Source organism: Mirounga leonina, unplaced genomic scaffold, assembly GCF_011800145.1.
Source record: "Mirounga leonina isolate KUSES-001 unplaced genomic scaffold, KU_Mleo_1.0 Mir_150, whole genome shotgun sequence".
Lineage (NCBI taxonomy): Eukaryota > Metazoa > Chordata > Mammalia > Carnivora > Phocidae > Mirounga > Mirounga leonina.
The window spans coordinates 16127039-16151583 of NW_023270374.1; the positions used below are offsets into that span (position 1 = coordinate 16127039).

General features: G+C 42.9%; 1 protein-coding gene across 5 annotated transcripts in view; it reads right to left on the reverse strand.

Moving 5' to 3' along the window:
• The window catches only part of PLCB4 (phospholipase C beta 4), a 410588-nt gene extending 387023 nt beyond the window's left edge, over positions 1-23565 (reverse strand). For 4 of the 5 annotated variants that reach the window (XM_035005855.1, XM_035005853.1, XM_035005852.1 and 1 more), the window contains exon 1: positions 23435-23565. The gene's annotated coding sequence lies outside the window, so the exon portion shown is untranslated. Of the gene's footprint in view, positions 1-23164; positions 23360-23434 lie in introns of those variants that run through there. The other variant, XM_035005850.1, reaches the window with a different exon arrangement.
• Positions 23566-24545: the final 980 nt, after the last annotated feature.

The following is a 24545-nucleotide window of genomic DNA, read 5'->3' on the forward strand; positions in this document are numbered from 1 at the left end:
CAATGCTAGAACTAAAAACAGGCGTAAATGTTAAAATACTTCTTTTCTTATGCACCAGCTCACTTTCCTTATTTCCTTTTCTGTATCTTAAAGTAATTCTTAACAACTGACTAAGGCTCAGAAAATTACATCAAAATCTACTCTACAAATAAAGTTTGAAAGTTATATTTAGCAGATTTCTGATTATATTGGACACAGTCTTGGTATAGCTTCCCACGTATAAAGTCTTGCCACGAAACGGAATTCTTATTAGTCTTTAACAGAAAAAGTAAGTGAGCTGATTAAATATAGATCAAAGGAAGTTCTACCATGAAAGGACCATTATTTATAACTTGTGGAAAAAAATGTATCAATAAACAAAAAGCAATCTGGTGTTTCTCCTTCTGGTCCATAATCGTTATCTGTTTATGATGAGATTAAGAGCACTTGCTGCCTTCTTTGTGCTTGTCAGTTATTCTCCGATATTTTTAGCATGATCATGTATTACTTTTGTAAGCTCCAAGGTTATTTTTTAAGCATTAGACACTACCTTTTTAGACCTTGATATTCAATAAACCACTATTGTATAATAAATGACAGATGTTAATATATTTTGAAAACATGGGTAATTAATTCCAGTCAAAATTAAATCTATACCTTTAAGATGACTGCTTATCATATCGTCACCTATAGACTCTAGTACAAAAGCATATTAAATGTTTTAAGATTATTTTCTACTTTAAGATAAGCTAATCAGTAAACTGATAAATATATTTTATATCCATCTGTATCTGCTCTAAAAATTAGGAAAATCACCTGTATCTTGTTCCAAATCTTTCTCCTTTATCTCTGCTAGCTATTCATTCTTTGCCAGCTCTTAAAATATATTTGAAGTAACTCCATCATGTCATTGCTTTCTTTGACAGCTGTATCAGGACTATAAATAATACATATATTTATGTGTGTATATACATATTCATTAAATAAACATATTCACCTACACACACAGACTTACATACATATACACATATTACATATACATATGTATAATACGCTCATATAGTATATATAAAATATATAAATATATATATGATCTAAACTGTTTAGAGATTTCCACCAGAGGTGCCTGTCAACTCAGTTTCAGGTTTCATCTGCTTTGGTCAACCTGAGCAACTAACTATAAGACACTGATGAAAGAAACTGAAGACAACACAAACAAATGGAAAGGTATACCATGCTCATAGACTGGAAGAATTAATATCATCAAAATATCCATACTACCCGAAGCAATCTACAGATTCAATGCAACTCCTATTAAAATACCGATAGCATTTTTCACAAAACTAATCCTAAAATTTTTATGGAACCACAGAAGACCTCAAACAGCCAAAATAATCTTCAGAAAGAGAACAAAGTTGGAGGTGTCACAATCCCAGGTTTCATGATGTAGTACAAAGCCTTAGTAATCAAAACAGTATGGTACTGGCACAAAAACAAACACATTGATCAATGGAACAAAATAGCCCAGAAATAAACCCACACACATACGGTTAATTAATCTATGACAAAGGAGGTAAAAATATACAATGGGGAAAGACAGTATTTTCAATAAATGGTGTTGGGAAAACTGGACAACTACAAGCAAAAGAATAAAACTGGACCACATTCTTAACCATACCAAAAAATAAACTCAAAATGGATTAAAAGACTTAAGTATGAGACCTGAAACCATAAAACTCCTGAAAGCAAACATAGGCAGTAATCTGTTAAACATCACCCTTAGCAACATATTTATGGATATGTCCCCTCAGGCCAGGAGAACAAAAGCAAAAATAAACCATTGGGACTACACCAAAATAAAAAGCTTTTGCACAGCAAAGGAAACCATCAACAAAACCAAAAGGTAACAATAGTTTTGAATTATATTTGTTCCACTTAAGTGACCAACTGTTTAGCCAAATTAGCAAAGAGTATTACAGATTAGAAACCTCATTCCTCTTATCATATTGGTGATCCTTACTTTCCCCAGAGACCAATATCCTGCAGTCATCATGAGTAAATTCATTAAGCATTTATTTTATACTTAGTATTTCTCATTACTGTGAAGGGAGAAGATTATAAAGTGTGGTAGTTCACAAGTTATAAATGTAGCTGAAAGTATAACACTTATCTGTGCATTCTGCTACAGAGCCAATCATTTCTAAATTCTTTTAAACAGAAGTAGAAGAGGAAGTCTCTTACTTTTTCAGATTTTCAGCTAGAGTCTCAGTGCTAAAGACAATAGGGGATGAGTTCCCTGCACGTGACCACAGGATGTGCTAACATGTGCCCAAACCGGTCCTGAGGTCGACCCCCGAAGTCTACACGTGAGAGGAACTTGCAGAAGACACGTCTTCAGAGAGAATTCTCAGGAACAAAGAGTGGTTCCCTTTCCTTCCCTGTCTATCAGCTCATACCAACTGCCTACAACAACCCCTCACACACTGAAGCTACCTGCAAGGAGGGAGGCTGAGATCCTATCCCCTGGCTGGACGTTTGCATCTGTGCAGAAACGCACAGCCTGTTCTGAGGGGCACGTGTGAGGCTGGAGCACTGGAGCCCGGCCGATGCTACCTTCAGTAGCACAGCGAGGCAACAGAAGCTCAGTAAAAGAGGAAATGGGCTACACTTAAGAGTTTGATGGTGCTGACATATGAGTTTTCCTATAGACCAAATGGATACCACAGAGGGTAGTGAGAGTTGAGTGATCCTAAAAGATCTCCACCCAAGTAGGCTGCCCAGACAAGGGCTCAGGGACACAGCAGTGATATACCACTGGAAGACAGGAGCCCAAGATCATAAATGATTACGCAGAAGTTACACTGCCCACATCCAGGAATGGCATGGTGTCAATCAACCTGCATGGGATCTCCAAAAAAAACCACATCAGGCTGTGTATGAGGATGAACTGGCCATGAAAAGAAACACCACCAGCCAAGTAAAACTGTCTTAACCCCCCTTTCTGCCCCCTGCCAACTCTGGAGGAGCCAGAGACCACCCTCCCCCGCTTGGTGGAAGGAAGAACAAAGAGAAGAATTAAACCAGAAATGAACTTTCTTTCTCACTGATGATCACTAAGCCACTGGTCAGACCTGAGGATGGAAAAGGGGAGAAGCTCTACACTGAATGGGAAAATGGAAGTTCTGATTCATATTGTAACACATTTTTCTCTAATATTCAAAAATTAGGTTGTTTTGATACTTTATAATGACTCAAAAGCTATGGAATCTGCCAAAAATATCATCCAACGTCGATGTGGGAAAAGAATAAAACTACTTTCTGTTTGTCTTACTAAGTGTGACCCACTCAACAAACCAGTTACACTAGTAAGTATCCAACCTATACAAGATTTTTTTTCATGAAGTTAAATTAGAAAACTAAGAAGATACAGAAAATCAAAATGCAAATGTAATATACCTCTTCAAACTTTACCTCCAGAATATAACCATATTGACAGCTCCTTTAAATGGAATGGACTAACACTCCAGTCAAATGGCAGACTGTCAGAACGAATAAAAATAGTAATAATGATGATGATAAAAATAATAATAAAGCAATAACCAACCATACTTGCCCAACAAAGAGAAAAACTTTAAATAGAAACACACAAATAGGTCAGAAGAAGGGAAAAAGTTAACACCATGGGTTCAAACCGTAAGAAAAGACAGCTGAACTGGCTATATTAAAACAAATAGACTATAACACAAGAAGTCTTACTAGAGACAAGGAGGAATACTTCATGATGATCAAAGGGTAAATCTGAAAGTTCTAGAAGCCTAAGTCCTTCATTTATGAGATAAGGAAAGTGAGACAGGTGACTTGCTCAAGGACACTTAGCTAGGGGAATGACCAACTACAAGTCCCCTCTCCCAATTTCCTTTTCCGAGCCTACTTCTTATAACCATACCTCTAATCTGAGCTCCTTCAACATGAAAGCAACTAGCCTACTTGGTTGAAACCAACAACTCAGTAGCTATGCAAAAACACAGCCTGGAAAAGGGGACCACTCGGAATGAGAGACAGGAAGTTGGATCATGAGCAGGGTTTGGCTCTAGATTCAAGCACTGCCCATCACTAGTTGTGTGGCCCTGAAGAAATTTACTTAAATGGGCCTCAGTTTCCTTATCTACAGAATAGGGAGATCACCACCTATCTCAGTAACATGCCTGAATGATACTCAGCTAGTCAATGACAAAGCTAGAGCCCCACAAGACACACACACACACACACAAACCATGTTGTTAAACTGTCTCCCCTGATGAGTTATCTCCAAATGGAAGTAACTGGTGGAATGCCTGACCTTTACTAGGTACGTGAAAAATGCTGGTTTTCTTCCCATACGTTGATGCTACACTTTGTAGAGAGAATAACTTTGGAAAGGTATTTTTCTGTGTGGAATCCTCAACTCTAAAATCTATCCTTTTCAATTGAGACAAAATGAGTTTCAGATAATCACTTTTTCTTCTGTTAAAGTCATATGGTCTAAGTGAGTAAAGCAAACAGGGTAAAAATTTCAATGATAATTTAATTCAAATCACCTCTTATACTATAAAATGAGTCATGCAATAGACACATTTTGTAACATCCGTCCCCCCAAAAAGTGTAAACATATCATTTTGTTCATAAGAAGAAAAAGACATTCCTCCAGATGTTGTGATTATAACAACCAAGGAGTCATAGCCTCAAGATCATAATCCTAACCTTCAGTTTGGTAAAAGATTCTTTAGAAAATGAACTCTTTCTTGTGGGTAAGTCTGTGCTGTACAATGTACAAGGCCAATCCCTATATAAAATGTTCGAGTTTCCTGACAACTTTTCTAGATTCTTTTTGTTGTGTAATTGAGAACATTATAGGAACAGGCATTTACCATCACACTGGGCTTTATGTATTCAGTCTAGTCAATGCTCCTAAATGTCAAGGTTATAGTCAAGGTCAATATATTTTCAACCCAGAAAAGTGGGTGTCTGCAAGGTAGATAGATGCTCACTGTGCTGCCCCATGTAACCACAAGAAATTTAAGAGTAAGACAAAACTTGATAATTAATGTTAAAAAATGCATTGCTTAGCTACCAATTTTAGAAACAGCCGAGTGCATACAAATCCAAAATAGGACATACAAAACCATGAAATAAGAAAGAGAAGTATTATAACAGCATATGATCATTGTCCCGATTTTACAAATTCATTTTAGGACACATTTAAGATCCTACTGTGTGTTACGGCACCTGGGTGGCTCAACTGTTAAGCCGTCTGCTTTCAGCTCAGGTCATGATCCCAGGGTCCTGGGATTGAGCCCCGCATTGGGCTCCCTGCTCAGTGGGAAACCTGCTTCTCCCTCTCCCACTCCCCCTGCTTGTGTTCCCTCTCTCACTGTCTCTCTCTGTCAAATAAATAAATAAATTCTTAAAAAAGAGCGTACTGTGTGTTAGCCACTGCACAAATCTAATTTAAAAAGTGCGAATGAGGGGAGCCTAGGTGGCTCAGTCGTTAAGCGGCTGCCTTCGGCCCAGGTCATGATCCCAGGGTCCTGGGACTGAGCCCCGTGTTGGGCTCCCTGCTCAGCAAGAAGCCTGCTTTTCCCTCTCTCACTCCCCCTGCTTGTGTTCCTTCTCTCACTTTGTCTCTCTCTGTCAAATAAATAAATAAAATCTTTAAAAAAATAAATAGTGCGAATGAGTTATGATTGCTTGAAAGAGCTGAAGGGCTCAAAATTAGTGTGTTCAAATACATTCAGATGAGTTCATGTAGTCACTGAAATTTCATGCACATACAAAAAGGAGTCAAGACATGTTATTACGTTGACCCCATTCAATATTGTACCTATGTCAGGTTCTGGGTAGAATATTCTAAAGAAAATATATCATATCTCAGCTGTCAAATTTCTGTCTGGTTTAACTAAGAACATAGCACTATATTGTCTAAAAAGCACCAAATCAAGCACAACACTATACTGTACCTCATGAAAGGCCACACAATTTATTCTTCACACAAAAGAATATCACACAAAAGCACCAACTACCTAAAAAGAAATTAAAGTATTTCCTTGACTACTTAAAAGGTCAGTTAGAAGTTAAAAAGCAAGGAAAGGAGGACCAAAACCCTTTCTATTTTGTTTTAAAAAAAACTTACCCCAGGACTTAGATTGATAGCAGTGAAATTCAATAAGAACACATTACTTATCAAGTTGTAAATTAGGCAGTGATTCAAGTTCCTAATTATGGGAAATGATTTAAGCTCATTTAACATGAAATGTTTCAACTCTAAGACTCCTTAAAGAAGAATGTTAAAATACAGAAAAAATAGAGGAACTGACTAGAGGCAATATAGGATTTACCTAAATTCCTGCCTATAAACAAATTGATGTGAAAATTCAGGGAAAACAAATCCCCTGAAAACTAAACCAATTTAAGCCAAAAGCACCTTCTGAAATTAGGAATATATGCTCAAATCCCCAAATTATTATTTTGCAGTGAAAAAAGAGCATACAGATTTTTTAATCATTACTCTAACCATTCTGTTTTCCTAAGTATTGTCAAGTACAGTTAGCTGACCCTTGAACAAAAAAGGTTTGAACTGCACAGGTCCACTTATGTGTGGATTTTTTTCAATAGATACAGTACAGGACTGTAAATGTATTTTCTCTTCCTTATGATTTCCTTAATAACATACTCTTTTCTCTAGCTTACTTTCATGTAAGAATACAGTATATAATGCTAACATATAAAATATGTCTTCATCAGCTATCAGTGTTATCTATCAGTAAGGCTTCTGGTTAACAACGGGCTATTAGTAAAGTTTCTGGGGAGCCAAAATTATATGCACATTTTCGACTGCTCAGGCAGTTGGCACTTCTAACCCCTGTGTTGCTCAAGGGTCAACTGTACCTTCTTTTCAATAACTTATTCTACAAACAAATATAAAATGCCTGCTATGTGCAAATATTATGCTATGAAGGAGGAAACAGAAATTGGCAACCTCAGCCTACTGAAGCTCAGTGTGTGTGTGTGCAAGTGTGTGTGCGTGTGTGTATGTGTGCATGTGTGCATGTATGTGTATGCATGTGCATGTATGTGTGCATATGTGTGCGTGCGGGGGCATGTGTGTGTGTGTGTGTGTAGGGGCAGGACAGTGGAAGTAAACAAAGCACAATGTCACAAGTGCTGTGAGGACAACATTCATTAAAAAAATAGTAGAACTTGGGACGCCTGGGTGGCTCAGTCGTTAAGCGTCTGCCTTCGGCTCAGGTCATGATCCCGGGGTCCTGGGATGGAGCCCTGCATCGGGCTCTCTGCTCTGCGGGAAGCCTGCTTCTCCCTCTCCCACTTCCCCTGCTTGTGTTCCCTCTCTGCCTGTCTCTGTCAAATAAATAATAAATAAAATCTTTAAAAAAAAAAAGTAGAGCTAATATATCATTGAAATTATTTTGTTCTGTCAGTCGGACTGCCAACAGCTACATGTAAAGGGAACCCCTCTGTCCTAGTCTGCCAGGCCGCCACAGAAACTACCACAGACTGGGCGGCTTTAACAAGACATGTTTCTTCTCCTTGTTCTGGAGGCTGCCAGTCCAAAATCAAGGTGCCGACGGGGCTGTTTTCTGGAAAGTCTCCTTGGCGTGAAGATGTCCGCATTTCTCTGTGTCCTCACACGGCCTTTCCTCTGTGCGCACACATCCCTGGTTTCTCTCCCGCGTCCTGATAGCCTCTTCTTATATGGACACCGGTCAGATTGGATTAAGTCCCAACCAAATAGCCTCATTTTAAACTTACCTCTTCAAAGGCCTTGTCTCCAAATATAGTCACATTCTGAGTTAGCAGGGGTTTGGGCTTCCATGTATGAGTTCTGGCGGGGGGGGGAGGGGGCACAATTTGGTCTTTAACACGCATCAAAGCGACTTAATCAGTCACTTCTTCTCAGTTAACAAGAAACTCATAGGTAAGTTGCTTAGAGCTGCTAAAGCCACTCAAGTAAGTCATCGAGAAACGACACCCTCTGCTTCCCGTTTTGCCACCCTTGGTGCGTGCTCTGTCACAGCCACAAGATGGCATCTGCAAGTCTAAGCATCTCGTCCAGGTTCCAGGAAGGAAAGGAAGACATCAGGAAGGAAGAGCCCACCCAAAGATGTGCATCCATGTCTTGCTGGCCAGAACTGGGTAAGCAGTCCTGGCTGCAGTATTTTTAAGTGGGCACGTTGCTACCCTGAGCCAGAATCACAGTTCCACCAGACTGGAAGGCAGGGGGGAGAACTGTGTCCCCCACAGTTGTGGCTGACCACAGATGTCACTGTATGAGTGCAGGTCGCCTTTAGTTGGAGGCCTGTCTGGACCACTGATCCACCACGTGACCTTGAGCAAATGCTTTAATCACTCAGTTCTCAGAGGTGGTAATTACACCTAAGCTGCAGAATCACTGAGAGAATTAAATAGGGTTGCATTCATTTGTCAGGCCCAGGGCACACTGCCTAAGCCTAAAGGACGCTGGAGTTGGGGCCTGGGCTTAAAGTGTCCTGGGAAATCACAACATTATGAGTAACACAGAGCCACCTGGTAATGACTCAAAACTATCAAAGAAGTGACTCCATTTCTTTACGGGGGCCTTCTGACATATCCCACTCCACGGCATGGCCTGAGAGCCTAGAGTCTCTAACTGCGCGTGCGTGTGTGTGTGTGTGTGTGTGTGCGTGCACGCTGCTTCTGATGGTCTTACACCTTATGGGAGGGTAGGAAGCACTGATTCACTAGCACCCTGTTCCTTGCATCATACCCCTTCTGCAATCAAACAGCTGCTTTCAGCAATTTTTCCTGAGACCTTCTAGATCACAGTCCCTGTTTAGCTGTGAGGTACATCGTTCAGGTAACGCATGCCTTCACCTCTCCAACAAAGCCGGGAGAGCCCAGGTTCGGTAAAAAGTGCAACATTTCCAGAAGGTTTTTAAACCGCGTTTGTTGCTCTTAATCAAGGAGTGGATTCCTCCTTGATGTAAAACCTGGTGAGCTGCCACAGTTATCAATTCAAGCTGAGAAAATGAAAACTACCTTGTAACAGAAGGGGTGGAAGAGCTGCTTCAAGCTCAGTTGCTTTCACGAGAGGCATTAATACCCAAATCACCTGCACTTTCAAAGTCCCTCCTTTCTCTCTGGTGGCTGTGCAAGAAATCTCTGTATGTTACTTCTGACAGACGGGAGAGTAACTTTTAACTTACTTTGAAATTCTTTCAAAGGGAATGAAAAATGGACAGAATGAGGCCAGTCTTAAGGCTCTCAGAGGGCCTCACAGGTCCAAAAAGGCTAAAAAAAGGAAATATTCCCTCTCTGTATTTTCAAAGTGCTGTTGTGAAATCTTTTCTCAGCAGCTGCAAATAACTATACAGCAATCCTGCTGTCCCCATTCAAATGTGAACGATATATCTAATAATTAACATACTTAACCAGCACTTTTTCAATACAAAAGAAATTTGCTAAATCAAAAAGATGCCAATTATAAAGAAGAAACCTCCAAAGACAACTGGCACCCCAAGCTTGGTGGGGAGGGCAGCACGGTTAAGAACGTCAGAGCCACTATTTTCATATGATTCAAACTGACATCACGAATAACTTGGGAACTCCTGGTTTGGAACTACAAAAGATGCTCTCTTAAATAAAACAACATTCAGCAGAATATTTTCCTTCAATTAATTAATAGCTCTCCTGCTCACCCTCCCTCTCTCTCTCTCTCTCTCTCTGGCACTGATAATATTCACAAGCCATTTTGAAAAGAAAATGCTACAAGAAAATAAATACAAAGCATTTTAGATTACCTAGAGTCCCACTTAATAAAAGTAATCTGATTAAATCAATGCTTTTTTCCTGTGAATTTCTAGCCAAGTTTGAAATTTACAAAAGGCTTCTCTGATTTGGAGATCTAACACACTGTAAGAAAAATAAGCATAACTTGATTAAAATCTAACTCGTAAAGTAGAAAAAACAATGTGAGAGTGTGCCTAGCAGGAATAAATGATAAAACCATCTTCAGGGAAATGTCTCCTCTGGTTCCGGTATACTATTAATTCATATCAGAACTTCTGTTAGCAGAATTAATGAACGTAGAGTTTTCAGATTACTGATCATCTTTCCAAACTGATCACGTGCTACTTCTCAGAGGCCAGTGTAAATAATCATGAAATACTTCTTCCCGCTGTAGTAAGTCTGCAGATGGTTTCAATTTATTTAACATGGCACCTCTTCTGCTTATTCATCAGATTGCTTCCCTAATTTGCCCAATCTGCAGACTCTGTGATCCTGGCATTTAGTTATTCAATCATTTAAGAGACATTGATTTAGTCTTCTTATATGCACCAGATTCTTCCCTTCCCCAAGGAAGTCATGCTGTGGCTAAAATGTGCAAACCATGCAACTGGAGGACTGAGGTGGGGCATCCAACCTGGAGTTGAAATCTAGGCGGGCTTTGCAGGGAAGAGGACAGCTGCGGGGGACGTGTAAAGAAAGGCCTGTAGGATTCAGCCAGGTGCAGAAGGGGGTTGGGTGCGAAGTCAGCAAAGGCACTGAGGCCACGGACCTTATGTTCTTGGAACTTTAATATAGCTTAAAATAGGTGACGCAAATAAAAGCATTAAAACTTCACTGTTGCGGTCCAGCCGTGGAATGGCTTGTATTTGGCAAATTAGGGAAACAGAATTAAGTCCTGAAAGCAATAGAGAGCTGTTGAAGCATTTTAGAGGTAATGCTATAAAAAGATTTGTTTTGTGCAAATTACTTCAGCTGAGTAAGGAGAATGGAGTAAAGCGGCAGAAATGTAAATTCTTTTTTTTAAGATTTTATTTATTTAAAGAGAGTGCGTGCGAGCAAGCAGGGGGAGGGGCCAAGCAGACTCAACACTGAGTACAGAGCTGGACTCGGGGCTTGATCCCACAACCCTGAGATAATGACCAGAGCTGAAACCCAGGAGTCACCAGGTGCCCTGGGATGTAAATTTATAAATTTATAAAGTAGCTGTTTATCTACATCCTCCAGTTAACCCCTGAAGGCAAGAGCTGCAACTCACTTACTGTTACAGTACCGTGATACTCACTTAAGAGCCAGTAGAACACATGAATGAGGAATGAATGAGAAAGAACAACAGGGAAGCTCATTGAAACATCAGAGGAAAAAATCAAGGCACAGAATGTTGTGAACAATTCTTAGGCGGTGGCTACAGGAATGGACAGGAGCAGACAGAAATGCAAGATATTCATTCAGTAGACTCAACAGATCAGTGGCTTGTTTCACGAATATTTAGAACCCAGGATGAGACATGGATTTGGAGTGAAGTTGAGAGGACTTCTCTTTTGGACACACCGATCCGAGAGTATCCATAGGACTTGAATGTAAGGCTACCCAGCAGACAACAGGATGTAAGTGGAGCTCAGACAAGAGGTCAGGGATATAGGAGTCATCAGTAAATAGGTTATAAAAATGGGAGAAGTGGAAGAGTTATCTTGTACAGAAAGTACACAGAGTGAGATGAGTCATGAGCAATGTAGAGACCTCCAGAGAAAAGCATTTTAAGGTCAGGGTGGTAGACCAGATGTCACAGCTCTGCCTCTCATATATGAAAACTGCATAGGTCGGGCAAGCAAGCCCTTGCAAACAGGGACTTCCGGAGTCTGTAAGGGAATAGCAAAAATGAGCTAATGTAGTGCAATTCCTTCAGGTTGGCAAAGTGATATGACCTCCTCAGAGTCACCAACTCAGGGAATTTGCACAGCAGCAAACACTAAGAGCTAATGCCTTAGTTTCTTACACCATAACACTTGGACGTAAGAAGAGATGAACTCTGATATTCCTTTCAGCAGTATGATTTTCATGATTCTAATCAAGTTTCACTGCTTGTTCATTCAAAACAAGTACACAAACCAAACAGAGCAGTCTTTTCATCTTTTCAAACAACACGGCCACAAAAATGAGAAAATAAAGGAGTCCAAAATCTCTGAGTCTTCCTGCCATGTTGAACAAATGGGAAAATAAAGCTTGTTCATTTCCATTCAGTGATGCTAATGATTCCGTTAAATTGACTTCTTTGAAGGAAAATTACTGCTAATAACCTTAATTTCCTCCTAGTCTCTTCCCCTAGGTACCTGACATTTTAAATAAAATATTTTCATAAAATATTAAAAGCGAAGGAATTATATCTTAGGTATCCAACTCCATATTGACAGACTTTATGAATCCCTTTTATCTCAGCTGTCTAGGGCCTACACTTTGGGATCTTCAGATAAACACATCAAGTTTCCCATTCTATGCATATCCCAAGTAACACAACCCATTTCAAATGAACCAACAATTTTTTTGGGGGGGAAATAGTTTCTCTATGGGCCCACCACAAATCATACTGATACCAGCCATGTGGTGGTCTAGAACATTCCTGCCTTCAATTTGACTTTAATTGTCTAATTATCACTGTAGCTATTTTCTCTTCTTTGTCCCCCAAACTAGGCTTTCCACCCTGCCCTGACCTCTGACACCTCTCTCTGGATGGCAGGTGGGTAGCGTCTGTCATTTGCCTCCCCAAACCCATTTGCCATGCTTCTCCAGCGTTGCCTCCTTTCCTAAGCCCTTTGGCTTCTGCATGGATTCAGCTAATGGACAATACCAGCCAGAAGTTCAGGGAGCATGGGAAGAGTGAGGTAGGCATATTTATTCCCCCACTGTCTCCCTTCAGTCACGTAACAAGTTGACTGTGTCCCCCCCACAAAAGGACACAGCTCTTGCCAGATAGCCTTCTTGCGCCTCCACTCAGAGCAAGAACAGCTCCCCATCGATGCTAGGTCTTTCTGCAGCACCTACCTGGTTGTGTTCCCTACACCTGCCCAAACCTTCCAAAGGGTCTCTTTATTAAACCTTCCACAGAGGACTTAAGTTTCCACATGCCATATGTTCCTTGGTAGGCCCTGAATGACACAGGGTTAAAGAGTGACCAGGTGAAGCCCACCACTGTGCCTCTCCCAGACACTATCGAAGGAAATTGTCTGTAAACTGTAAATCGTCGTAACATTTCCACGAGCAAAAACCTAGTACACATTTTCTTGAATAGCAAGTTTTCAATGCCAAAGAAATAGAACTGAATCCTACCATATTTCTACAATTCAGCATGCTGTAGAAATAAACATGCAGAAGGCATACAATCAGAATCTGAATGTCATTGCCAAACCTAACCAGAATTCTTCTCAGAAACGGGGATCTGGAGAAACATGAAAGAACCATATCCATCTTTGAAAACAGAAATGTCTCATTTTCCTACTCTTTATCCATATCAAGATTATTAAACCTGATACTGTGACACTTTAAGGTGATTCCAAGTCTTTCAAGGGATGGCACAAAATTCTAAAAAGTACTAATAATTCATTTCATATTATTGGTAACAAGTACAGTTACTGAAGTTGTGACTTCTGGAAAAAGTTGGGAGTCGGTGACCTAGATTTTCTGTATTTTTCCCAATATCTCTCAAAATGAAAATAAAGAGGAGTTTCTAATGTATATAGCCCTTCGTCTACATATCGTTTCTAAATATTATGGAAACTACCTTCAGGTATCTATTAAATAGTAAAAGTCAATAAAATAGCATTATCTCTGAACCTTATAATTCTCTAAGTGGAAAGTAAATGAGATTCTTAAGTAAGTATTTGAAAGTTGAAAGCTATAAATACACCTGAACAGAATTTTTAGCAATGAAATTAACTTAATTTTCCCAGATCAAAATGAACCTCTGTTGGTTGTGCAGTCCCTTACTTCTTTGACCATATATTCGAGGGTGTTTATGACTTGTCCCTGCTGTGAGTGATCTAGAATTTCACAGGTAACCAAACCGATCAGAATACAGACTTTGAATTCTGAGTCTGCAAGGTATCTTTTTACTAAAGAGTTTTTAAACTGGCCTCTTAACTGAGAAATTCCTTTTGATTAAGTGTATTTTTTTTTAAGATTTTATTTATTTATTTGACAGAGAGAGACACAGCGAGAGCTGGAACACAAGCAGGGGGAGTGGGAGAGGGAGAAGCAGGCTTCCCGCAGAGCAGGAGCCCGATGCGGGGCTCGATCCCAGGACCCTGTCCTTAAATTTCTTAAAAATACAACACGTAGTGGGGCGCCTGGGTGGCTCAGTCGTTAAGCGTCTGCCTTCGGCTCAGGGCATGGTCCCAGGGTCCTGGGATCGAGCCCCGCATCGGGCTCCTGCTCTGCGGGAAGCCTGCTTCTCCCTCTCCCACTCCCCCTGCTTGTGTTCCAGCTCTCGCTGTATCTCTGTCAAATAAATAAATAAAATCTTTAAAAAAAAAAAAAAGAAATACAACACTTAGGGGCACCAGGGTAGCTCAGTCATTAAGCATCTGCCTTCGGCTCAGGTCATGATCCCGGGGTTCTGGGATCGAGCCCCGCATCGGGCTCCCTGCTCCCGGGGAAGCCTGCTTCTGCCTCTCCCACTCCCCCTGCTTGTGTTCCTCCCTCACTGTGTCTCTATCAAATAAATAAATAAAATCTTAAAAAAAAAATTAAGGACATGGACTATTTCTCAATCATTTCCTGGTGCACTGTATATAACTGAAATCCGATTGAATTAGTGAAACAATGTAACAATGTGGGGCATGCTTCAATTAGAGGATATGTTCATAATTTGAGGTTCCACGAGATAGACATTCCTTGGAGGCCTTTCTTAAAGGCAATTTGGCAGTGCTCTCTCAAAATGGAAAATGTGCATAACCTTTTGACCAATTATTTCTATTTCTAGGAATTTAGCTATAAGAAAATCTCACACAGGTGCACAAAGACCTATGTACAAAGATCTCTAATCTTTCAGGGTACAACAGTGAAAATAGGTGAATAGTTAAATAAAATATGGTACCCATAGTACCAAAGTTTCAAAAGATAACCAGCGCACTGATATGGAAAGAGCTCGATGACATACCTTAAGTGAACAAAAGCAAATCAAAGAAAAATATATACAGAATAATCCTGTTTACGTAATAAAAAAAGACACGTATATATACTTATACATGTAAATGCACAAAAAAGGGAGTGGAAAGAGGCACTCTAAGCTGTTGCCAATGGTCATATTTGGGGATGGCTGAAAGAGGATAAGAGTATTTTACATTTTGTTTCTATATTTCTGTATTATCATTTGGATGTATCATATACAACATTTTAAAAACCGGTGAAAACAAAAAATTAACACAAATTCTAGGGGTGCCTGTGGCTCAGTCAGTTAAGCATCTGCGATCAGCTCAGGTCATGATCTCAGGGTCCTGGGATCGAGTCCGGCTTTGGGCTCCCTGCTCAGTGGGGAGCCTGCTTCTCCCTCTGCCTTCCACTCCCCCTGCTTGTGCTCTCTCGTGCTCTCACTCTCTCTCTCACTTTCTCTGTCAAATAAATAAATAAAAATCTTTAAAAAACAAAAAGGAGTTCTAGAGGGGGTTTGGTGATTTGTCCAATGACAGTGCATCAGCAGATATAAGAGAAACCCACCTCAAAGGGACTTCACTCTCATTTGTTCACTTGTGATCACTCATTTAAGAACCAAAAGGAAAATGACGGCTGTTACGTAGATTGCACCTTGAAAGACCAACCTGCAGAAACAGATCTACATTCTGTATGTCCAGGACAAATACGGCAACTACCATGTAGCAGTGAGAATATTTTGGACTGGTTAGAGTTCAAGACAGTGAGGTACACAAAAGAACCTGCATATCCCCATAAACGAAGTCACCCATTTCTCCATACTTAGGTGTTCTTATTTAAAGGAGCACCATGAAATAGGGGGGAAAACCATGTCTTGCCTCCCGCAACTTTGTATATTTGCTAACATCTTAGAAAAATGAGGGAGAAGAAAAACAGGCAGAAATTCAGAACCTAAAGTCTATGTCCACTGGACATAAATGACCATAGCAGCCTTTCTAAGAAATTTAACAGGAAAACAAAAACAAAAACAAAAACCCACGCCTGAATAAAAAGGATGCCGTGCTTCCTTCAAGATGAAGCTACAGTTCTGGCAATTTCTAGTACATAGTATTTCCGAACACAGTTCACAAAAGGCTCAAAATGGGAGCTGAGGGGCCAAATTCCTTCCACACATGGGTTTTGTTTGGCCAGCCCAGGGGCTGGCATGTTTGTTTTTATTTTAATTGATTTCTAAACCATTTTCAAATGAGATCTCACACTTAAAAATAAATCTGGATTTCAGGCTTCCCTTAAAACTGTAGAGGTGCTGGCAACCCTGTGCCCGATGCCTGCCCAGGGGACATGTGTCAGCCCTGTGCCACCCCCCACCACTCCCTCAGGTCTCTAACACCTGGGCAGCGGCTCGTTGCTTACTTGCCCTCAGAAAAATCAGAGTGCCACACCCTGATGGAACCCATGAGGCACCTCACCCAGTAAAAGCCGGCCCTGCAGAACACTAAGATTCCTTTTTAGGCTACCCCAGAGTAGCCCTTAGTAATCTCCCTCTCTCAGACTTCTGGCCCATGCACCTGCGGAAACAAAGGCGGGCAGGGTTAAATGAGGACATGTGGCTCTATGCTCAACTTCCTACTTCAGTTGCCCATTCCCAGCAGGGTTGCCGGAACCTTCTCTGTCAGATCTCAGCCCAATCACTTGAAATAACGGGCACAAGACTTTTTATGGCAGCAAACCGTTCGGCAGCCCGTACCTTGGCAGCAGGTAACACAGGGCAGTGTTGAGAAGTTGGGAGTTCTGGCGTCCGTCCATCATCCCTCCTCTAAATTTAACTCCCTGAAGCAACTTCACCTTTCCCAGCCTCAGTTTCCCCAGGTGTAAAGTGGAGAGCCTATGAGTAACCACCAAGGAAAGGATTTGCTGACGTGGCACACTTCCTTCGCCCGACAAACGTGTGTGGTGTTGTGACTGAGGCTCTCTTCCTTTGGGATGTGCAGCCACTGAAGCTTGCTGCGGGAAGGCAGGAACCACCAAGCCTCCGAAACACCGGAGATCTCCAAATCATTCTAGCGGATGCCCCGCTCCTCCCAGGCCTACGTAGCTTATGATGTTTTTTGGGGTTTTTTTTAAGATTTTATTTATTTATTTGAGAGAGAGAGAGAGCGCACAAGCAGGGGGAGCAGCAGGGAGAGGGAGAAGCAGGCTCCCTGCGGAGCAAGGAGCCCGATGAGGGGCTTGATCCCAAGACCCTGGGATCATGACCTGAGCCACCAAGGCAGACGCTTAACGACCGAGCCACCCAGGCGCCCCTGTGGTCTTTTTTAAAAAGCCTGGTGGGAGGGCGCCTGGGTGGCTCAGTCATTAAGCATCTGCCTTCAGCTCAGGTCATGATCCCAGGGTCCTGGGATCAAGCCCTGCATCGGGCTCCCTGCTCCGCGGGAAGCCTGCTTCTCCCTCTCCCACTCCCCCTCCTTGTGTTCCCTTCCCCGCTGTGTCTCTCTCTGTCAAATAAATAAAATCTTAAAAAAAAAACTGGTGGGAGACACAGATGCCCTGGGGATAGCATCTGGCTCACTGAGCATAGTTTGCAGCCCCACAGTCTCAGAATTTGAGGCAGTTCGGGCTGAGTTAATGTTAGATCCCCCGGTCCAACTGCAGTCACAGGGTTAGGCAAGTCCAGGGGATGATCTGGACCTTCCCAGCAGCCCTAAAAGGTGACCAGAACTTTCTGTACTTGCAGGGAGGCAGAGCCAGGATCCCCTGTTACAAATTTTTTTTATAAAAAATTTTATTTGAGAGAGAGAAAGAGTGTGTGTGCACATGAGCAGGTGGGGGGGTGGGTAAAGGGAGAGGCAGAAGCAGACTCCCTGCTGAGCAGGGAGCCTGTTGCTGGGCTTGATCCCAGGACCCTGAGATCATTACCTGAACTGAAGGCAGACGCTTAACCGAATGAGCCACCCAGGGACCCCCTGTTACAAGTTTTATAGGAATTGACTCAGCCTACTTTGTATGGATAGGTCAATGGCATCTGCCCCTACAGAGAAGGAGAGGGTGGGCAGTAATACCAGCAGTATTAGGAGAAGGACTAAGAGCAGTTGTAGCAACAGCAATAGAAACAAAATATCCAGCATCAGGCACAGTACAGTGTGCTGTGCACTTTTGCTCTATGGGGTTGGTCTCCTCATTTTACAGATGGGCAACTGGGTAGATGCCCAGGGTCACACAGCTAATACATGACATAGTTGAGATTCAAACTCAGGTCTGCCTGAGTCCAACACCTGAGGGTCTTAGCAAATTTGCACCTGCTGAAAGCAAACCCACGGTGCAACCCTCCACTTAGGCCCCAGCTGCCTCTAAGACAGTTTTTCTAGAGCAGTTGTCCTTTACCTTCAGTGGGTCATAGACCCCACCCTCCGCCAAATCTGGTGAAACACAAAGACCCTTATGAGGGTAATATTTTTAAATGTATAAAGTTAAGCACAAAGGAAACCAATTATATTGGAATATACTTATCAAAATAATTTTTTTTTAAATCTGGACATACTTAGTAATGCATGTGTTTCTTTTTCAAGCCATTAAATGCCAAGATCCAGAATGACAATAATACTTAGCCTAATTGTTATTTGGAAGTAAATGCAGATAAAGACATAATTCATTTGCCAGCTATATTCATGGACCCACCAAATCCCATCCTCAGACCATTATAGGGTGGACCCGAGATGAAGGACTCTTGTTCTGGAGGAGAGCATGAGATGTCAAGTATAAATCTAATGGTCTGTTGTCTCTTTTCTCTGGATGAGCTGCTTATAACTAATGACTTCAAGTTACCTTCTTCCTCTTGTTCTAAAGAGGTAGCTACTTCAGTCATGTCAGGGAGCTAAAAACACCCTTTAGGGGCGCCTGGGTGGCTCAGTCGTTAAGTGTCTGCCTTCAGCTCAGGTCATGATCCTCAGGGTCCTGGGATCGAGCCCCACATCGGGCTCCCTGCTCCACGGGAAGCCTGCTTCTCCCTCTCCCACTCCCCCTGCTTGTGTTCCCTCTCTCACTGTGTCTCTCTCTGTCAAATAAATAAAATCTTTTAAAAAAATAATAAATAAATAAAAACACTTTTTTAAAAAAATTTTTTTAAGATTTTATTTATTTGCAAGAGAAACAATGAGAGACAGAGAGCATGAGAGGGAGGAGGGTCAGAGGGAGAAGCAGACTCCCTGCTGAGCAGGGAGCCTGATGTGGGACTCGATCCCGGGACTCCAGGATCATGACCTGAGCCGAAGGCAGTCGCTTAACCAACTGAGCCACCTAGGCGCCCCAACACCTTTTAATTGTTCAGGAGCAAAAGAATGCTTTGAGGGCAATGTATCTTAAAGCAATGACTTGCCTGGCCCAAGGGTAGCATGGTCGCTAGAGGTAGAATTTCCCAACCCTCAGCACACCAAAGGATCATGGGAGAAGAGTTATGAAGGAGACTCCCAATCAAGGGGATAAGATAATGCTAACGGGCCCTCACACTGTATGTGACCTTCTCAAGGAAGGTTTTATAGGTGGTAGGCTAGAGAGGTGTTCAGAGAAACACTTTCTTCTGATTTCCGTCTCTTTCAACTATTCTGATTCCTCAAAGAAAAAAAAAAAACTAGATGGAGTTCATGCAGAGAAAAATAAAAACTGCTGACCATTCATCCTCTTGCACAGAAGGATCTCCCAGCTGAGATCTGGAAGGTAGGGCTTTAGTGCCTTCACCTCTTCTATGAACTTGGGTTACACCTTGAGCATATGAAAAGCATCCAAAGGCATGAGCTTCCAGCCAGACTTTTACAAAGTGGGATTTGGGGGTGGTTGTTGCAACTGAGTGAAATCGGCCTTGAGAATAAAAATGACCCTGGGTGATTTTTTTTTTTTTTTTTAAAGCAGGCTTAATTCTGATGAGGGCAATGCAGACTTCTCACTCATCTACTCGGCGATGCATTATCACCCCGCTCTACTTCCACTGGGGTGAAGTAAACCACCCATTTTTCTATTTGGTTAGCTGAAGAATCACAGCCTCTTGAATGTGCTAGACCTTCATATCATTCTAAGGTATAACTAGATAAACAATACTATACCTTGAGGAAGTATTTCTACTTTAAGGGGGAAGGCTTTATCAAAAGAGAAACTATTACACAGAAAAACAAATACTAAGGAATGGAGGAAAGACCTACGCAAGGCTATTGTATTTCCTGATGATTGCAGGGGAGTAGAAAGATACAGAATGGACAGTACTGAGAACTAAGCAGTGTCCTTGCAGACACGGTGAACATCTGAACACCACCAGGAAAACCACAGAAAGTCACTGCTGCCCACCATCGGCAATGAAAAGCTGTATTTATTTCTCGTATTTATTTCTCGAGAGGCGGATGAGTCTTTTTGGAAGACACTAATGTGGCCTACAAGTTCACATTACGAGGTGAAAACCATCTATTTTAGAAACTTCAGTCTGGACATGAAATACCAGGTGTGATCATTAAAGCGGCTCCATTAGTCCTTGACCTCATTCTGCATATAAAACGCAGAAGTTCTTGGTTTTACAAGACTTACTGTGATAGCCAGTTTATTAAAAACCTGGGTCACGAGTGCTAATAAACATGCTGTTTCATCCTTACTTTACAAGTGGTCCTTACAAACGATGATAATTTGGTCACAATCAGCAAAATAATTTTAAGTTTCAAAGAATATTTTGCTTTCCCCAAAATATTTGGGGGGCACTTGTGGAGAAGAGGAAAAATACATAAACTTTCTCTCCTATGACTCTATTAAGTGCTGTGATACAGAAAGCTAAAATTTATCCTCAATACAAAACTTTAAAATTTTAAAAATCAAATAAACTCAGCAGCTAATGACTAACGTATTTAAAAAAATAATAATCCACAAAAGTTATTAGTTAATTGTGATATTTGAGTCTGCTGGCTACATCTGAACGTTTGAGGATGGAAACGCAACACAACATCCAGAAGCTGGCCTCACTTATATCACATCCGTTCACAAATTAGCATGCCAATGTGATCCCTTCAAGGAAAACAACAGAGCAACAATGAAAGGCAATTTTACCTTAATTTTAACTTTGAAGGTGGGTAGGGATACTAGGCAAACACATTTCAATTCCTAATAAATATAACTGGCCCCTGATGCCAAAATCAGCAGGGCGCATTAAGGCAAAGACAGTTGGAAACATAAAATAGCAGGGCGAAAGGCACTGACTAGGTCTCTACTGGAGATGAAATCGCTCAAAGTGATACAGATTTTTAAAGTCCATTTCTGCAAAAGCTTTTCGGGAACCCTTACCACTTTTTAAACTTCTGTATTTCGCTCCCTCATAGGCGAAAATACACTACCTCAAGATTCTGGGGCACAGAAGTAGTTTAATATCATTCACATTTTCAGGCACACAAATATAAAACTCCGAAGACAGTATTTGAGAACAAAGCGCTTCTGTGTGGGTGTGCATTTATAAAATAAAGGTAGCATTATTCCGACAGATAGAAATGTGTATCCAGTGATCAAATGGAGTCTTAGAAATTCTGTTTTGACAGTTACTTCTAGAATAGCATTTTCAACAGCCATTAATTCAAAGCTGGGTAGTGATATCATCAAAGCTAAATCAAAACGAAATTCAGATGGTTGAGTAATCACAGTGGGAGGGATGTGTAATCGGTAATCTACTAGAGGGTACCTTTAGCTATGCCATAATATGTTACACGCAAAGGGTTACTAGCTGTGGCAGCAAAAGTCTCCTGAAATAAAAATGCCAAAAAAAAAATGCTCTTCCATTTAAGAAGTGAATTTCTATGAAAACAGGTGTTCTCCCAAGATGTCAATCATTTATTAAACTTCTACAGTTCAAAAGGAAGATGACATAATAGATTAAAACGCCAGCTGAAAACTATGCAAGACTGTCTTATGAAAAACGCATTCTAGATTACATAACATGGATAATGGCAGATTAAACTACACACCCCTACCCAGCTAGATTTGTGCTTTTGCTTGGTTCTATAACTTAGGCCACTGAAGTTTGAAGAGTGCACAACATTAGGTTCTCAGCTCAACCACATATTTTTGAAACCAAGAGTCCTGAAAAAACTAAAAGATAAAGTTAAATTTTACACACAAACACAGAGTTTTCCCCAAGGAACACAGTTCCTTAGACACTTTTTTAACCTCCTCATAGATGGCCCGGGTGAAGTCACCAGTTGCTTTTCCTGGTCATGTTTACTTTATGAATCTGATTTCCCTTTAAAAAGGAAACAATTCAATTTTAGATATTACAGGGCTGCCTATGTTTGAATGACATTATTGCCAACCAAACAGAATTATTAAACAGCTATCTCCCACACACTCACGACTTAATTTATAGATCACCCTGTATCACATTTATGGTTAAAAAAAAAAAAGGCGACCTTCCATTAATGCTTTGACCGAAATTAAATTTTAAACACCTGTGTTTATAACAGACTTGCTACACAAGTTAAAAAAAAGAAGTTCTCTCTCAAATACATGCTTAAGTTTGAAAATATAAATGGGCATTTATATTTTCTCTAGAAAAAAATGCTACTTTATGAGAGTTTTATGATTCTAGATAAAGGTGCACTTAGAAACAACTAGAAATTGGTGACTTCCATATTTCCATACTTCGGTACTGCCTACAAAGTCTACAGCCAGAAGTACTGTACTATATAGATAGGGTCTAATTAGTTAAGGAAAAGGCAACTTTAAAATTCTGAAAATAAGACAACCTTTAATCTCCATCATTTATATGTTTTTAAGAGGCCCAAACACTGCCCCCCCACCGAGTGCTGGCCTGTCAGTTAAGTGGAAATGGTCAATCATTTCTATTACCTCCCCAGAAGAGGTAAGAAGATCCACATGCATACACATTTACATGCTTTGCACGGTGCCAACTATTTCCAACCAAAATAATCATATACACGTCGAGCCGAGCTATTTCTAGCCAGAAGCGGTGAACGTCTGGACAGAGTCTGAGGAAACCCAGTGGGCGACGATTATAGGGGAGGGGGTGGGCGCGTGGACCCCTGCCTCCCGCGCGCGCGGCGCCTCGCACCCCGCACCTGCACCGGCTCCCCGGCAGGGCATCCGGGTGCGCGCGCACGCGTCCGGGACGCACCCGCCGGGAGCAAACAAACCCAGCGGGCCGGGGCGGGCGGGAGCATCCTCGGGCGGGACCCGAAATGCCTTCTCCTACCTGTCACTTTGCCCGGAGCTGCTGCCGGGGATGCGGCCACAGCCGCCGCCTGGAGACCCAATGTGTGCGCGCGCGTGTGTGCGCGCGTGTGTGTGTGTGCATGTGTGTGTGTGAGATCTTGTTTGCGGTGCGGCTCACTTACTGCTCCCCGCGCCACCAGCCCCCTCCCCCCCCCCCGGGAGGCGGCCGCCGAGCCCCCTCCCGGCGCGTCCTGTCCCGCCCCCCCGCCGGCCCCCGCCCGCCCCCCGCCTCCCGGCGCGCGATCCTCACCTCTGCCGAGGGCGGGGGGTCTCCGTGGGCGCTCCTCGCCGAAGCCGCGGAGCAGCGCCGGCCCGCTCCGCCGGCCCGCCCGCCCGCGGGGCTCGGCGTGTGCCCGGCCCCGGGTCCCGCTGCCCCCTTCGTGGCCGGCCGCTCCCTCCGCCCCAACCCCGAGTCTCCCTCCCCGTTCGCTTCCCGGCTCCAGAGCCCGAGCTGTCGCCTCGCAGCCCCAACCTGCCCAGGCTACGGAGCATGCCCAGTGCGGCGCGCCCGGGCTGGGCTGGGGGTGGGCAGGGGCAGGGCCGGCCGCCCGGCTGCTGCGAGCCGGCTGGCGGGGAGGGGGCGCCGGGCGGGCCCGGGGCGCAGCCTCGCGGCCGGGGGCGGGCGGCCCTGGAGGGTCGCAGGCAGCGCCGGGAGGCGGTGGGTGGGGCGTCCGGGGAAGCCGCCTCGCTGCGCACTCCTCGGGGGTCTCCCCGGCCGCCCCCCGCAGCTCCAGCGCCGCGGCACGTGCCCAGTGTCTGGGGTCCGGGCGCGCGCAGGGTGGTGCGGGGCGCAGAACCTTGGGGGTAGGGGGGAGTGGCACCCTGCTCCGCTGGGAGACCAGCAGCTCGCCGCGGGCCCTGGGGCGGGAGTGGAGGGGGGGAGTGGAGGGGTCCAGGACTGGCGAGAACTGGTACCCCAAAGCGGCTGGCGGGGGTGGGGAGGTGTTTATTTGATTACATTTTGTTTTGTAAACACATAAAGCGCTTACAGTGCTTCGAGCACTATTCTAAACGCTTTTTATTCATGTAATCCTTAAAACAATCTTCCAAAGCAAGTACTACTATTATCTCTTTTTTTTTTCTCGAGGCTTAAACTGAGCCACAGAGAGATTAAGTGGTTCCAAAAAGTCCTCCCCCAAGCGCAACCTTAGAAACGCAAAGCCCCCAGACTTTCGTCCCTGGAACGCTGGGGCGCTGCTCCAGGCAGTTCCTGGCTCGCCCCTGCCTTACAACGGCCCCCAGTGAATCCGAGTCCCCCTCGCACTCAGACCCTAACGGTGCAGACTCTTAGCATCACTCTTTGTGTGGACCCTCAACGCGCTGCTCCAGAACTCCCGGGAGGGCTTCCTCCTCCCCCAGGC